General features: G+C 44.6%; 1 pseudogene; it reads right to left on the bottom strand.

Annotated features, from left to right (window-relative positions):
• Positions 1 to 225: 225 nt before the first annotated feature.
• LOC134930450 (5S ribosomal RNA) lies at positions 226 to 344 on the bottom strand (annotated as a pseudogene).
• Between the last annotated feature and the right edge of the window lie 10,411 nt (positions 345 to 10,755).

Raw genomic sequence — 10,755 nt, 5'->3', positions numbered from 1 at the left:
GAGTGTAAGATGAGCAGAGTTATTTCTCTGAAATGATATCATATTATTACTATATTTATTAGAGGTGATTTAGGATTAATAGTGTGGAACGTGCAGAATTTTTGTGACTTTGTTACGTTGAATTACAAAAAGAAGGGGGGGGGAGGAAAGGGGAGGGGGGGGGAGAGAGGGGTTGTGAATTAGTAAACCTAATAAGTTGGTATTAGACTTTCACCATTCGTTAAGACATTACAGTACCCAATCTTCCCAGGTAGTCCCCTTCCCTGGTACTGATCAGGCCCAAACACTGCTTAGCTTCCAAGATCGGACGAGATTGGGCGTCCCAGTGTGGTTTGACTGTACGTGAAAAAAATTGGACATCACAATACCGCGTTATTTTATTTACTTTATTAAGGGCAGTGGATAACTAGGATGTGTAAAGTGAGGGAGGTAAAGAGGGGGCAGTGGATAACTGAATACTTTACGATACTGCACCTCATAAGAAAGGGGCAATTTCGTAACCCTCATTGAGGCCGACTGGATGTAGAGTCTGCAACTGGAAAATCCAATACATTTCACATACAGAAATTAACGTTTTATAATGATTTTTATGACTTTAGCCTCGAAAAAACTTGTGTTTTGATCCTAAAACCTATTGACTCTGCTCTGACTTAATAGCCTTTATAATTTATCTGCACTTAAAAGCATTCTAAAAGCCTGCAATATACAATTGCATCATGTGACCCACAGTGATGTCACAACCCCTTCACCAGGTACTCTGGCTATAAATAGACAGGGAATCTCATTGTGTCCCTACCCTTTGAAGAAGTCTGTTTGAGACGAAACGCGTTGGGTTTCCTGCACCAATCCCCTGCTGTTTCTTAAAGCTAAGTTAATCCTCTTATCCTTGTAAAAAATTTTACGTATTCCAAAAACATTTTTTTACTTGAAAAAAATTTTTTTACTTGACCTTTTTTTACTTGATTTTACTTGATCCATACGTATATGTTTTTAAGTACCCTTGTTTTACTCTCATATATTAAAAAAAATGTTAAAATTTTTTTTAAAAAATAAATCTTTTAAACTTTTAGATATTTGTGTGCCTTTTACCATTTTTTAACAACACTGAGCGCCGAACCCTATCTCTCCAACTCTCCATAAATCTAGCAGTGTGGTACCGGCACTGCATCCTTAGGGCCCGGCAGACACCTTTAAATGAGGTTATGTGTGTTTTCTATGGTAAATTTTAGGTATATGTAATCCCTCTTTGTAAGGTTGATTCTTTTTACTGAGATATATCTCGCAAGTGGCGCTGCACCTCCCCCCCTTTTTCTATATATATATATATATATATGAAAAACTCAAAATTCCCAAGTGCACAAACGTGATTACGTTCCACGTTAGCGCACTTGGGAATTTTGTGTTTTTCTTGTATGCTTTTGAGGTCTCCCAACAAAGATCTCTCCCGTGGTGCTGCTCCCAGGTTGGCGCGAGATAAAGATACTATTGTGTTTTTATATATATATATATATATATATTTATTGGAAAAGCGAATAAGAACAGAGCGACCATAGGTGGTAGATATTCTAAGTGACTATAAAAATATTTTCTTAAAAAACAATGCGGGGTTTATTGCACAGAACGTTTTAAGACAATTGCACATAAAAAGACAGCAAACAAAAATGTTTTTTTTAAAAACCGTTACACAATCGTTAAAAACCATTCCAAAGGGCACATAAAAGACAAGACTAAAATGGCGCTAAAAATTCATGCACTAAAAAATGTGAAATATTAGAGACAACTGTGTGTCTAAAATTATGTAAAAAGATTAATGTATACAAAAAATTGATATAAAGAAAAAGCAGCTTAACTAAGGATTTCAATAGTAGCAGGAATCACCCAACGCGTTTCGTCTGGTCTGACTTCATCAAGGACCCCTTGTGTGAATGTACACACACTTTGTTTAATGCACAAAGTTATAAAAAATACTGGCTAAAATTACCTTCAGGCTGTGTGTATAAGGTGTATATAAAACATAAATGCATTCTGTGCTTAGATTTAGGTCCCATCGCCATGATATATCATTATGGGATGCAATTATTCCAAAATACGGAAAAATACGATATCCAAAATACCTCTGGTCCCAAGCATTTTGGATAAGGGATACTCAACCTGTATATATATATATATATATATATATATATATTTTTTTTTTTTTTTTTTTTTTCTTGTATAACCATTGGTCCTCAGAAATGAATAAGTATTAAGAATTAATATTAGGAAGCCCTGTATTTATATAATATCACATTTATTATGCAATCACAATCAGAAATATGCATAAAAAATATACTGTACATCAACAAACAACAATCAATTGGTAAAATTCCGAGGAGAGTGATAATATCAATTATTTGTTCTCTCCTTCATATGCATACATTAAAACAAGTAATATGATTCCTATGATAGTATAAAATAGTTTGGAAAGAGTAACTATTGGCAAACTCCCAGACTTTATCCTCCTCCAAAGAATGAAAATTATGTATTTAGTTAATTAGTAACAATGATGTTCACAGCGGCTGTTTGTGTCCAAAAAATAGGATTTTGATAACCTACCGGTAAATCCTTTTCTCCTAGTCCATAGAGGATGCTGGGGACGACATCAAGACCAGGGGGTATAGACGGGATCCGCATGGGCACTTTTCATTGGGTGTGAACTGGCTCCTCCCTCTATGCCCCTCCTCCAGACCTCAGTTGTAGGAACTGGGCCCAGGGAGACTGACATTTTGAGGAACGGAATTACTTAACTAGTGGTGAGATATCTACCAACTCATACCCTCAACCATGCGGCACACATGGCATTCAACATAACACACGCCAACAGGCATGAACCAATTGCAGCAACATGCTGAACTAAAATAACACAACTTGTGTAACTGTAATAACTAAACTGCAGGTAAAATACGCACTGGGATGGGCGCCCAGCATCCTCTACGGACTAGGAGAAAAGGATTTACCGGTAGGTTATCAAAATCCTATTTTCTCATACGTCCTAGAGGATGCTGGGGACGACATCAAGACCATGGGGTCTATACCAAAGCTCCAGTACGGGCGGGAGAGTGCGGATGACCCTGCAGCACCGATTGACCAAACTTGAGGCCCTTATCGGCCAAGGTGTCAAACTTGTAGAACTTATGTGTTTGACCCTGACCAAGTAGCTGCTCGGCAAAGTTGTAATGCCGAGACCCCCCGGGCAGCCGCCCAGGATGAGCCCACCTTCCCAGTGGAGTGGGCCTTTACCGATGTCGGTAACGGCAATCCAGGCGTAGTATGAGTTTGCTGAATCGTATTTCTAATCCAACGTGCAATAGTCTGCTTGGAAGCAGGACAGCCAATCTTGTTGGGATCATACAGGACAAATAGAGTCTCTGTTTTCCATATACGAGCCATTCTAGCAACATAGATTTTCAAAGCTCTAACCACATCTAGAGATTATGATTCATTGAATGTGTCAGTAACTACTGGCACTACAATAGGTTGGTTTATCTGGAAAGATGAAACCACCTTCGGAAGAAAATGTGGACGAGTCCTGAACTCTGCCCTATCTTCATGGAAAATCAGGTAAGGACTCTTGTGAGACAAGGCCCCCAACTCAGACACCCGCCTTGCGAATGCCAATGCCAAAAGCATCACCACTTTCCAAGTGAGAAACTTCAAATCTATCTTTTGTAGAGGCTCAAACCAATCCGATTGAAGGAATTGCAATACCACGTTAAGGTCTCATTGTGCCACTTGAGGCACGAATGGAGGCTGGATGTGCAGAACCCCTTTCATGAAGGTCTGAACCTCTGGAAGAGAGGCCAATTGTTTTTGGAAGAACACTGACAAGGCCGAAATCTGGACCTTGATTGATCCCAATCGTAGGCCCGCCTCCACACCGTCCTGCAAAAAATGGAGAAAACGTCCTAAGTGAAACTCTTCCTTAGGAGCTTTCTTGGATTCACACCAAGACACATATTTTCTCCAGATACGGTGGTAATGTTTCGACGTTACTCCCTTTCTGGCCTGAATAAGGGTGGGGATGACCTACTCGGGAATACCCTTCCTGGCTAGGATACGGCGCTCAACAGCCATGCTGTCAAACGTAGCCGCGGTAAGTCATGGTACACGCACGGCCCCTGCTGCAGCAGGTCCTCTCGAGGAGGAAGAGGCCGAGGATCTTCTATGAGCAACTGCTGAAGATCTGGGTACCAAGCCCTCCTTGGCCAGTCTGGGGCAATGAAGATTGCTCGAACCCTTGTTTTTCTTATGATCCTGAGTACTTTTGGGATCAGCGGAAGTGGAGGGAAGACATACACTGACGGAAAAACACCCACTGGGTCACCAGTGCATCCACTGCTACTGCTTGAGGGTCTCTCAACCTGGAACAGTATCTCTGAAGCTTCTTGTTGAGATGAGATGCCATCATGTCTATTTGAGGAACTCCCCAAAGACTTGTCACCTCTGCGAAGACTTCTTGGTGGAGGCCCCACTCTCCTGGATGGAGATCGTGTCTGCTGAGGAAGTCTGCTTCCCAGTTGTCTACTCCTGGAATGAATATTGCCGACAGGGCTTGTAGATGTTTTTCTGCCCAGCGGAGGATTTTTGTCGCCTCTGCCATTGCCGCTCTGCTTTTCGTTCCGTCCTGCCTGTTTATGTATGCGACTGCTGTTACATTGTCCGCCTGGATCTGCACAGGATGGCCTTGAAGAAGATGTACTGCTTGTTGAAGGCCGTTGTAAATGGCTCTTAGCTCCAGAACGTTTATGTGAAGGCAGGCTTCCTGTTGTGACCAACGTCCCTGGAATTTTTCTCCCTGAGAGACTGCTCGCCAGCCTCGGAGACTTGCATCCGTATTTACCAGGACCCAATCCTGAATGCCGAACCTGCGTCCCTCTAGCAGGTGTGAGCTGTGTAGTCACCACAGGAGCGAAATCCTGGTTTTTGACGACAGGATTATCTTTCTGTGCATGTGTAGGTGTGACCCCGACCACTTGTCCAACAGGTCCCACTGGAATACTCTGGCATGGAACCTGCCAAACTGTATGGCCTTGTAGGCCGCCACCATCTTCCCCAACAACTGAATGCACTGATGGATCGACACACTTGATGGTTTCAATATCTGTTTTACCATTTTCTGGATTTCCAGAGCCTTTTCCAGCGGAAGAAATACTCTCTGAACTTCTATGTCCAGAATCATCCCGAGGAAAGACAACCTTGTCGTCGGTTCCAACTGTGACTTTGGGTAATTTATTATCCACCCGTGTTGTTGGAGTATTGACAGAGAGAGTGATATGTTTTGTAAAAACTGCTCCCTGGATCTCGCCTTTATCAGGAGGTCGTCCAGATAAGGAATTATATTGACTCCTTTCTGACGAAGGAGAACCATCATCTCCACCATCACCTTGGTGAATACCCTCGGCGCCGTGGAGAGACCGAAATGTAACGACTGGAATTGGTAATGGCAATCCTGAACCGCGAATCTCAGATAAACCTGGTGAGGAGGATAAATGGGAACATGCAGGTAACCATCCTTTATGTCCACCGACACCAAGTAGTCCCCCTCCTCCAGACTGGCAATCACTGCCCAAAGTGATTCCATCTTGAATTTTAACCTTTTTAGGTAACCATTCTGATCTTTTAGATTTAGGATCGGTCTGACAGAGCCGTCCGGCTTCAGAACCACATAGAGGCTTGAATAAATACCCCTCCCTTGTTGTGACAATGGTACCAGGACTATGACCTGGTCTTGACATAATTTTTGGATTGCCGCTGTTACTGCTTCTCTTTCTGACGGAGAAACTGGCAAGGTCGATTTGAAAAATCGGCATGGGGAAACGTCTTGAAACTCCAGCTGTACCCCTGGAATACTATTTGCAATACCCAGGGATCCAGGCCAGACAGAATCCAATCCTGGCTGAAGAGTCTGAGACGCGCCCCCACCCGAGCGGCCTCCCACAAGGGAGCTCCAGCGTCATGCTGGGGATTTGGCAGAAGTAGGGGTAGACTTCTGCTCTTGGGAACCTGGAGCCACTGTGGGCTTCTTTCCCCTTCCCCTACCTGCAAAGAAGGGGGAACCTCTCGTCTTTTTGTATTTATTGGGCCGAAAGGACTGCATTTCCGGATAATAGGTCTTTTTTGCCGGTGCAGGCGTGGAGGGCAAAAATGTTGACTTACCTGCGGTAGCTGCCGAGACTAACGCATCCAGGCCATCGCCAAATAAGGCCTCACCTTTATATGGGAGAGCCTCCATGTTTCTTTTGGAATCTGCATGCGCGTTCCACTGGCGAATCCACAACGCCCGCCTAGCCGATACTGCCATGGTAGCGGCCTGTGAACTCACGAGTCCATTATCCTTCATTGCTTCCAGCATGTAGGCGGCAGCATCCTTGATATTCCCTAACTTAAGGAGTATCTCATCTTTATCAATCGTGTCAATTTCTGATGACACGCTTTCTGACCATTTTTCAATAGCGCGACTCACCCATGCGCAGACAATAGTGGGCCTAATCAGTGTACCATTGGTAACATAAATGGATTTCAATGTCGTTTCCATTTTGCGGTCTAACGGCTCCTTAAGAGAAGCCATGCCAGGAGCAGGGAGAATTACCTTCTTTGTCAACCTGGAAAGTGCACTGTCTAACACAGGGGGTGACTCCCACTTTTCCTGTCCTCAGCCGGGAAAGGGTAAGCTATGTGAATCATTTTGGGAATACAAAATCTTTTATCAGGATTCACCCACATCCCTTCAAACAGAGCATTTAGTTCGTGTGAAGGGGGAACGTGACTTTGGACTTCTTTTCCTTACATAAATACGCCTTCTCCTGAGGTACAGGAGTGGTTTCTGTAACCTCCAACACGTCCCTTATAGCCACAATCATATATTGTATATTTTTTGCCAATTTATGATCTATCTCTCTGGATTCACTATCGTCGACACAAGAGTCAGAATCCGTGTCGGTATCAGTGTTTACAACATTTGCAAATGGTCTCTTATGTGACCCAGAGGGGCCACCCGCATAAAGAATAACAGCATCCTGAAAAATCACATCTTCCACAGATTTTCTCCAGCATGCAGCCTTAAATTCAGACTTATCTAATCTACGGTTAATCAGATGCATACTGTCACGTATCTCTTTCACCCATGCAGGCTCTTGGTGTGCCGGTAGCACCACCACATTACAACTCTGTGTCCCTAAAATGGCTTCCTCCGGGGAGGAACTCCCTGCCTCAGACATGCCTCACACGTGTACAGCACACCAACAGACACACTGGGACTTATTTTGGGTACAGACCCACAGTAAAATCTGTCAGAGGGACACAGGATAGGAGCAGCCAGTTCACAATCCCAGCGCCAGTATTTCCTGTGAACACACTATGTCCACAGCCTAACAGCGCTTTTTTAAATAGTAATATACACTATCAAATGCACCACAATTGCTTTGTGCCCCCCTTAATAGCACCCTGTACTTGTCAGACATGGAGGAGAGGACCAGCGTGTTCTCTGCAGCCTGAGGAGAGAGAGAAAATGGCGCTGAGTAGTGTGCTGGCTGCCTGAGGAAGAAGCTCCGCCCCGCAATGGCGCGTCCTTACACTCATACAAACACTGTAATATTTATACTGGCGGGGGTAGGGCTGTGCCAGCGGCAACTTATGCCCCCTTTTAGTGAGTTTGAGGTCTTTTTCTTGCTGCTTAGGGTGCCCCACCCCCCGCGCCCTGCACCCTGTAGTGCCTGTGTGTGTGGGCAGCAATGGCGCGCTGCGCTCCCGCCAGCCGCGCCGCACCTCAGCCGTCACTTACTTATACTCACCTGTCTTCTGACTTCTGGCTCTGTGAGGGGGGTGACGGCGTGCTGTGGGAGTGAGTATCTAGACACGGCTAGCGTTCAGTTCCCTTCAGGAGCTAATGGTGTCCTGTCAGCCAGAAGCAGAGCCATGTAACTCTGAGGAAGTTGGTTCTGCTTCTGCCCCCTCAGTCCCACGAAGCAGGGAGTCTGATGCCAGCAGATCTCCCTGAAAATAAAAACCTAACATAAGTCTTTTCAGAGAAACTCAGTAGAGCATCCAGTCGACCTGTGCACATTTCTAAAACTGAGGTCTGGAGGAGGGGCATAGAGGGAGGAGCCAATTCACACCCAATGAAAATTCTTTAGAGTGCCCATGTCTCCTGCAGATCCCGTCTATACCCCCTGGTCTTGATGTCGTCCCCAGCATCCTCTAGGACGTATGAGAAATTATCATTAGTAGCTGATATGCACTTCGGAGCTGGATGTATATAATAGTGCTGCAATTGCCGGCGTCCCGGCTAATAAGTTTGTTTATCCAACTATACACTGGTATAATTACACTTCCTGGTGCCTCTAATCAATCAGCCACATGTATCTCCACTGCACTGCCCTTTCTCCCGATGGTGATACACTTAACACTGGCAGGACTTCTGGCTGGTCATGGGTGCTTCCATATGGTGTTTCCCAATAGCGCCAGATGATCTGACCGCGGGTCCCGCTGTCTGCTCACAAGCGCCTGCTGGCTTTCCCAGTGGTGGTAATGATAGCTGCTGCGGGAACTCGTCTCGCTGTACAAACTTAGTCCAGCGGCAAGAACTGTGTACAGAGTTGTGGTGGGCTCAATAGGTGGTAGGAGGAAGTCTGGAGGATAGCATTTGCTGCTCTGGTCAACGCGTTTCATCCCACAATGCACTGGGAGTTTCTCAAGACACTACGTAGTAAAGTGGGTAGACAGAAGTTAATTCTCATAAAAATAAAACCCATGCCTATCTAAAGTTTGTCAAAGAAATACTAAAAAAAAGGCCAAAAAGATCTACCTTGAGCTCTTACGGTATTTCCACATGGGAAATTGGAGAAATACCATAAGAGCTCAAGGTTGAACTTTTTGGCCTTCTTAGGGGCCTATATATCATAAAACATTTGCGGGATATTTACTGAAAACAGACGTTATACCTGGGAAACGGTGAATATTAAGGATCCCCCAGATGTGCTATGGAGGGATCACAGCAGATATCTCTGATATCTGCTGCGGTTCCTCCATTGTTGTCCACAAATGCAGCTTTTCTATGCAGCCAGATTTTCCAAGCTCTGGAATGCCAACAGGAACTATATTTTCACACTGCATTATGGTATAACACTGCTTCCAGTTCTTCGCCAGGGTAGGCTCTTATCAAAGCCTATCTTCTGACAAGTAAATTTGTGTGGAAATATAAATTTTCCTGTTTCCAAATTTACACAGAAAATATTTATCACATCTGCATTAAATATGCGGATTGTGATAAATATGCTCCTTAAAGATATATTTGGTGCACAGACAACATAGCTCATTATGTGGGGGAAAAAAAACAGTAGAAAAAAGAAAAGCACCATTAAAATGTATTGCATTGGTGGTGGCAGTTTCTCTTCAGCTGGGATAGAGACCCTAGTCAGGATAAAATATTTAATTAATACCTCCAATATCAAGGAATTTTGGCATGAAATCTGCTGTCATATGTCAGAAAGATGAATGTTAAAACTAGTGTCACATTCCAATATCATAGTCATACAAAGCACACAACCAAGTCAGTCAAGACATGGGGGTATATTTACTAAGCTCACGATTTTGACCGATTTGGTGTTTTTTCTTCAAAGTGTCATCTCGGCAATTTACTAAACTCAAATCTCGGCAGTGATGAGGGCATTCGTATTTTTTTGGTAGTCAAAGAAAAAAAATACGAATGAATACACCATCGGTCAAACGCGGCTTTTTAGGTATACAACTCGGTAATTTGCTAAGAATTCTATTTAACAAACACTGCCGGCAATAGCCAAACACTGCCGTGAAAAAATACAATTTGTAAAAAAAAGCAGTTTTAAAATAGACCTGCTTTTTTTTACCGTGTTCTGATAAGCATGCACGGATCCATGAGATCTGTACATGTTTATCAGTGGGAAGGGGTGGGAAAGTGTTTAAAATCTGAAAAAAATTGCGTGGGGTCCCCCTCCTAAGCAAAACCAGCCTCGGGCTCTTTGAGCCGGTCCTGGTTGAAAAAATATGGGGAAACAATTTACAGGGGTTCCCCCATATTTAAACAACCAGCACCGGGCTCTGCGCCTGGTCCTGGTGCAAAAAATACGGGGGACAAAAAACGTAGGGGTCCCCCGTATTTTTTGAACCAGCACCGGGCTTCACTCGTCAGAGAGATAATGCCACAGACGGGGGACACTTTTATCTTGGTCCCTGCGGCCCTGGCATTAAATCACTAACTAGTCACCCCTGGCCGGGGTACCCTGGAGGAGTGGGAACCCCTTAAATCAAGGGGTCCCCCCCTCCAGCCACCCAAGGGCCAGGGGTGAAGCCCGAGGCTGTCCCCCCATCCAAGGGCGGCGGATGGGGGGCTGATAGCCAAGTGTAAAAATAAAGAATATTGTTTTTTTGTAGTAGAACTACAAGTCCCAGCAAGCCTCCCCTCAAGCTGGGGTTACTCGCGGTCAACCGCTGACCGCAAAGTTCCCACCATTGGATACAATGGAGCACCTATGCGCTTCATTGTATCTTCAGTGCGCAGCCTGACTGACAGCTCAGGAGCGCACAGCCAATCAGGAGAGTGCCAAGACGTGGCGCTCCCTGATTGGCTGAAGGGACCCTCTTTGACAGGAGTCACGGGGGGTCCCGGCAGTCGGGGAAAGGGGTCCCATGTGTAAACATGGTACCCCTTTCAGTGCGTGGTTCGGGTTTTTCGGTTTGTTTTTT

Source organism: Pseudophryne corroboree, chromosome 5 (genome assembly GCF_028390025.1).
Source record: "Pseudophryne corroboree isolate aPseCor3 chromosome 5, aPseCor3.hap2, whole genome shotgun sequence".
Taxonomy (NCBI): domain Eukaryota; kingdom Metazoa; phylum Chordata; class Amphibia; order Anura; family Myobatrachidae; genus Pseudophryne; species Pseudophryne corroboree.
The sequence above is the reverse complement of the archived record's forward strand: the minus strand, read 5'-3'. Positions and strand labels throughout refer to the sequence as shown.